We start from the raw sequence: 7,000 nt of genomic DNA, 5'->3' as shown, positions 1-7,000 counted from the left end.
CAGAAATTTTCGCCCAGCTCTACTTCTGAGAATGCAAAGTGGTTTGTTGTGGGATTGTTTGTGAGTGCCAGGACTGCACACAAAGGGGTTTGTTTGAAGGTTTGGGACTGCTGGGGTAACATTTTCATTTATTTTGTAGGTGCATCCCTGAGCACTGGGACACCATGTGGGATTAGTATTGTAGGGTTTTCCATAAGTGCTGAGGCTACTCATATATTGGGGCTGCATGCATACTGGTTTGTTATCATAGGGTCTTTTTATGAGCTGTGGGGCCACTCTTGGTCATTTGTTTTTGTAGTGTTCTGTGAGTGCAAAGCTGTGATCACACTGGATTGTTGCTTGTGAGTGCTGGGACTGGGGTCACAATGGATTGTTATTGTAAGGTTACTCTTGAATGCTGGGTGTGTTGTTAATAGCAACAGTGAAGTGGGATGAGAATCCCCATTTTTTTTCATGTGTAAATTCCTCAGAGTGGGGTGAGGCTGTTCCTTGGGGCAGGGGAGGTGACTTCACTGTTGGGAGGAGACCTCCCTGTATTTCTCTGCTTTGTTTCCCTAACTCTGCCCCAGAGCAGAAACTCCTTGTCTCCCCCAAAGTCATCGCTCAGGGGGTTGGGTTTTTTTATAAATCCCACGCCTGGGATAAGGGCAGGTCTGTAGGTTTGGGCCTTGCCCCCTAAGGGGCCCCCCTGTTTCTCCTAGACAAGAGAGAGTGAGTAGCTGAAGCCACTTATAGTGGGGGGAGCAATGCTATTGTGTACCCCCTCATGCTAGGACCCCCCCACTCTGTTACATGTGACTGAGGGGAGCAAGGGCAGTCACAGCAGTGGCCACACCCTGAATGTGCTGCTGGAGGAAAGGAGGCCACGTCCCATCCCAGAGTCTGTGCCCCGAGCAGAAGCCTGGGCCCTTGAACTCGAGATGTGACTGAATACCGGGGAGCAGCAGCCCAGACCTTTAAGGATGCAGCGAGCAGGAGCAGAGGCAGTGAGGAGAGCATGCAGGATTTTTAAATAATATTTCTAGTGTGTGTTTGGCAATGTCAGCACTGGTTTGCAACTTTTCCCCCCCAATACTGTTGCTTCTTCTACACATGGGCTTGTATATATTGTAGATGTCTTGCCGATGCTGGGGCTGCAGATGCTGCTTTGTTATTATACAGTCAGACATTGGCTCTGCTCACACAATGGTTTGTTTTCATTTCCATGTCTGCTTTCAGATTTGCTCTGGTTATTAACACCTGTATGAAGCGCACAGATGTAATTTGCCCTGGCTTTAGATGTGCAAATTTGGGCACCCAGACAGGAGGGGAACTGATCAAAGTTCACAAGGTGAATCAGTGCCACAGCTGGGAATGAAACCCAGTAATGCACCAAGCCCTGAGCGTTAGCCCCAAGATCCTTCCTCCCACCCTCTGCAATGGGAAGTCTTATGTCTTGTCAGTGCATGGAAGTGACACCTTTAGGCATGGAAGCAAAATATAAGCGGGGGCTGGAATCTGTCTGGATTAGGGTGCAGCTGTAGTTACACCAGAGCTAGGGTTGTGTTAAAGACATTTGTGTTTTGACAATGGAAAGGATGATGCTTATACTTGGGTTATCATCTTTAGTCCAGCCGGGGATGTAGCTCAGTAGTAGAGCGCATGCTTTGCATGTATGAGGCCCTGGGTTCAATCCCCATCATCTCCAAATTCTCTTCAGGGGAGGGATAGCTCAGTGGTTTGAGCATTAGCTTTCTAAACCCAGGGTTGTGAGCTCTAATCCTTGAGGGGGTCATTTAGGGATCTGGGGCAAAAATCTGTCTGGGGATTGGTCTTTCCTAATGTTGAATTTCAGGAGAAGCCAATGTGGGGATGGCCATAGGGATGTTACCCAGATGCTAATGGTAGGGGAGGTGTCTGCTAGACATAGGGTGACCAGACAGCAAGTGTGAAAAATTGGGACGAGGGTGGGGGGTAATAGGAGCCTATATAAGAAAAAGCCCCAAATATCGGGACTGTCCCTATAAAATCGGGACATCTGGTCACCCTAGCTAGACTGTCTGTGGTCATAGTCAGCTCCACAGGATGGAGAAGTTCATGGAACTCTGATGTAGAGACAAAAACCATGATGAATGTGCACAGTTGCAATTATAGTTTTGGCCAGTAGATGGCATGATTAATATGTGACTAGAAAAAATAAAGAGAGAAGGCGGGAGATGTAATATATTTTATTGGACCAACTCAGGTAAGATGGAGTTTTCCAGTGGGATTGGTGCACAGTGCTATCTAGTGGATGGGAAGGTGCCTTCACCAGGACAAGCCTGCAGGGGTCAGAGATGAAATATTCCCAGGGCTTTTTTCTTATCTCTGTTCCCCTACTTTAAGAACTGCACATTGTCTAATAACTCCACAGTGGAACCCTGGCAGCACAATTGACAATCCCAGGTGTGAAATGCAGCCAAGTGCGTATCGCTGAACACCCTGTATAGACGTGAGACATCCAAGGGGCCATGTGCCCTTCCAGTGATAGCAAACGCCCCCACATCCACCCACAGATTAGCCCCAGTCACTGTTCTCTGGCCTATCGTCCTGTGACTCCTCTGATGGGAACTTTACACTAATCTGGAAATAAACACCAATGAAACTAGCAAGTGAAGCCCAAATAATTAACAGGAGATGGGACCTTTCACTCAGATACTCTGCACTCTCTGATTTAACATTTCTATTGTGGTAGCACCTAGAGACCAACTGGGTCAGAGCCCCATTGTGCTGGGCGCTGTACAAACAGAGCAAATGACAGCCCCTGCCCCAAAGAGCTCACAGTCTAATATCTGAATCCCAAGCATCCCCTGGAGACAGAAGAATACCCAAGTAGGGTACTGTTGACCAATATATGCTAACATCAATATCTCTCATATTAACAATATGTATGATCCTCACTATATCTATATCTATATCTATATGTATCTCTATAGATAAATATACATTAGCATGCATTAAGCATAAATAATATTACTAAGCACAAATATTAGAGCAATAATATAGCCTAAGTTGGCCTACACCTTTTTTTATAGTCCTGTTCACTTGTTTGAAATATCCTATCACATCTTGCATTTGCTGAAGTAAGCTCTGGCTTATAAATAGGAAAACTGTCAGGACCAGTATATGTTAGTGTTTTATCAAAGCAACAGGTAGGGAGTTACTCTTACAGGTCTGTACTGGAATGTCAAAGGAAGAGGACAAGACATATGATTATTCCAGCCTAGTACAGACCTAGGAGGTTCCGTTATGCCCTTTGGTACCATGTGTTTAGAAAAAATAAATAAGGGGTACACCATAGTACCAGAAAAAGAAGGTAGAAAGCTGATTGGTTAAATCTAGTGTCAGATGACATACCCAGCTCCTTGTACCTCTAAACAGGTAGGGTATAAAAAGATGGCATTAGGGGTATAGCTCGGGGAACACACCTTTTGTGTAAGGGGAATGTAACAACGCTGCGCAAGATGCTTCCCAGAGACTGGTATTGTATTGAACCTTCTTCCCACACTACATTACTGATGTCTTAGAGCAATAAAGCTGACTGATATTGGTTATTTGGGCTCCTGAATACATTTCATAAGGAACCAGAGTGTGGTCAAGCCACTGACTTTACAATTTATCCACAGTACAGAATATCAAATCAGAAACAGAGACCTCGTTCCTTAGCTCCTGTCCACCGAGCGCCCTTCCGCAATTTACTGTGACTATATACGTTACAGCAGCCCCTGGAGACCCCAGCCAAGGGCAGGGCCCCTTTGCACTGCGTGCTGCAGAGACACTAACGCTTCTGCATGGGGAAATTGACCAGCAAAACTATGCTGGCCTAGCTAAACCACTACAGCTATCCCGGGATAACTCCCCGTGGGGACACTCGTACTCCAGTATATAAGGGGCTTTTTCCAGTTTACCTCAAGGTGAAAATGGTGTAAATTAACCCTGACCAAGGCTCTCTAATTCCAGAATAAGGGTGTCCCCACAGGGACTTATCCGGAGATCACTGCAGTGATTATTTAGAGTATAGTTCTGCTGGTCGATTTCCTTGTGCGGACAAACCCTTAGTGAGAGACAGTCCCCGGCTGGAAGAGTTCACAGTCTAAGGGAGAATTTTCAAAAGCTCCTGAGGGACTTAGGAGCACAAGGCAGTGGACACAGAGCACGGTCATGCATTTGTGCTCCTAAATCCCTGAGGGGCTTTGAAAATTCTCCCCTGAGGCAAGGCAGAATTATTGTCCCCATTTCACAGATGGGGAGCTGAGGTCCAAGGAGAGGAAGTCACAGGCCCAAGGATTCTGTAACAGAGCTGGGAATTGAACCTCAATACTCTTCAAGTGTTACCTTGGTGCCTTAACCATTAGCTCATCCACCTCCTCTAAATTTACAGCCCTGCTGCAAGAAGGATTATTTATAGAGAAGGAAGGAGCTGGGCTGGGCTGGCTGGCTGGGACAGTTCATGGCAGGGCTAAGATCTGACAGAGCTCGGCGTGGCCCTGGCCTGGCTGGGAGTGAGCAGAGGTCTGTAGGATGCAGGGCAGAGGGTTGCCAATGCCAGGTGCCCAGTTTTTGTCTGGCATGTCTGGTCAAAAAGGGGACCTAGCAGTGTCCAGTCAGGTGTACTGACCGGACCCTGAAGGTCCAGTTACTGGAAGAGGGGGCGAGGCACCAGGTCATTAACCCATGCCAGTTTCTACTTAGCCGGGGCTGCCTCCTACCTGCAGGAAGGCCCTGCCTCAGGCTGTAGCAGCTCCCAGCCCAGCCCTGGAGCAGAGGGAGCCCAGCGGGGCACGGGGTAGGGGGCAGGAGACGATGCAGAGATGAGAAATGTGGGGGGAGAGCAGAGAGTGATTTGGGGAGGTGGGAGAGGAGCAAGCAAAGGGCGGGGCCTGGGAAGAGGCAGAGAAGGAGCAGGGCCTTGGGGGAAGCAGTGGGCAGGGGCGGGGACTCGGGGGTCTGGTTTTCAGCCAATAGAAAGTTGGCAGCCCTAGTCAGTGACTGACAACATCCCTGATGGGGGAAGGGAGGGCGACTGAAGGAGGCTGGAGGAGTTACCTGGGCAAAAACTGTTACCACAGGGGCCTATTCTGCAGCACTGACCAATGGTTTCTCCCTAACTCTCACTCAGAACTGGTCACTGGTATCTCCCCAGCCCCCTCCTCACGCTTCCTCGTGCTCACAGTTGATCAATGGGGATCCCCCATTACCTCCCCCTGCAAAATGCTCACGCTCGCCCCACGAGTCTCCTCCAGCCCCGCAGGCTGGGGCAGGTCCTGTTTCTCCAGCATGAAGGTGATGATGGGTGCAGACACCAGGAGGAGAAAAACCAGGGTGCAGCGAGTGGCCCAGATGATGATGGACAACATGTCTGGCCCTGCAACATGGAAAGGGACACGGTGAGGGCCGTATGCAAAGCATGTGGGACTGCAGTGCCAGCACTAGACACAGAGCAGCAGCTCTGGAATGGGGTCCCCGGTGTGAGCTCCCAGAGGCCTGGGTCTAACAGGGGGGATCATGCTGCAGGGGGGCACGTTCCCCTGATGGGAGGTTGTTGGGGAGGCTCCTTCCTTTCCCCCAGCACAGGGTCACTCTTGCCCCAGTTTGCTCAGGCTGCACCAGGATTCTGTGCAAAGGCCTCACAAGAGCCAGCGACAGATGCAGCAGCCCAGGTCCTATCGCCCCTCTCCAGTGTGGCTGGCAGTTCACCACGGAGTCGACCCCGCCCTGGGCAGAGGGCAGCACGAGGCCTTGGCACCAGCTGTGTCCTCAGGATAGGGTGGGCTAGTTTGCTGATACAAATGCTTTGCGGGGAGCTGAGGCAAACAGCCAGGTTGGGGTCCTGTTAAAGTCAGTTCCTGCGACATGGTTGCTGCCTGGGAACCGGGCACTGGTGCTGGGCTGAGATTTCTGAAAGAGGGGTTTGCCCATATGCTGTTTGTGGAGCACAGAGCATAAATAACTAATTACCCGGAGAGACAGAACTTGTGATCCCAGGTGTGATGATGCGTCTGGTGCCCCCTACCAGAACAACACCAAATACAGTGAGTGCAGAGGGAGGAAATAATTCACTAACTGCGGCTTTAGCAGAGGGAATCAGTGAACTCCAGATGAAACTCTTTCCCATCAGAAGGGTTTGGGATTCCCCCGTTGACAGAGCCATTTTCCTGCCTGCAAAGATGTTGCCCAGCTCAGCAATGCTGGTGAATGCCTGGGAGAGCTGCAGGGAGAATGCGCCGCATTGGATGAGCCTGTCACCCTGTTCTGTGGTTGTGTGTTTAGCTCTACATCCATCGTCACTGTGATCACACTCAGACTGGGGGTTGCCCAGCCCAGGACCCATCTTTCCTTCAATAGAGTCCCCAGGATAAAGAAATGATTCAGATTCATTTACCTTGTGGGGGGGAACCCCTGACACTGCCGCTGCTGGAGTCATCACCTAGGCAATAAATACACAAGAGATCAGAGCAGAGCATGGCCCCATTCCAGGCCCATACTCTGCCCTAGCACAGCTACACCATGGGCAATAACTGGCTGGTGGCCGTGCTGCTGAAAGGGGCCTGGGGTTAGAGTGACTCACAAACTGAAGCTGAGTCAGCAGTACAAGGTAGTTGTGAAAAGGGCTAACAGTGTATGTAAGACACGGAAGGTCATTGTCCCGCTCTACTCAGCACTGATGAGGCCTCAGCTGTAGTACAGGGTCCAGTTCTGGTTGTGACACTTTAGGAAAGTTGTGGACAAACTGGAGAGTCCAGAGGAGAGCAACAAAAATGATGAAAGGTTTAGAAAACCTGACCTAGGAGGAAAGGTTAAAAATACTGGGCATGTTTAGTCTTGAGAAAAGAAGCCTGAAGGGGAACCTGATAACAGTCTCCAAATATGCTAATTGCAGTTATAGAGGATGGGGATCAATTGTTCTCAGTGCCCACTGAAGGTAGGATAAGCAGTAAGGGGCTTAAACTGCAGCAAGGGAGTATTAGGTCAGATAGTAGGA

The 7,000-nt window shown here is 49.6% G+C and overlaps 1 non-coding gene across 1 annotated transcript; it reads left to right on the top strand.

The window, feature by feature from the left end:
• The first annotated feature begins 1,615 nt into the window (after nucleotides 1-1,615).
• Nucleotides 1,616-1,687, top strand: TRNAA-UGC. The gene has a single exon. It is a non-coding gene; the product is annotated as a tRNA-Ala (tRNA).
• Nucleotides 1,688-7,000: the final 5,313 nt, after the last annotated feature.

Source organism: Terrapene carolina, unplaced genomic scaffold (assembly GCF_002925995.2).
Source record: "Terrapene carolina triunguis isolate 2854851 unplaced genomic scaffold, T_m_triunguis-2.0 Scaffold24817, whole genome shotgun sequence".
Taxonomy (NCBI): domain Eukaryota; kingdom Metazoa; phylum Chordata; order Testudines; family Emydidae; genus Terrapene; species Terrapene triunguis.
This window is presented reverse-complemented; position numbering and strand designations above follow the sequence as displayed.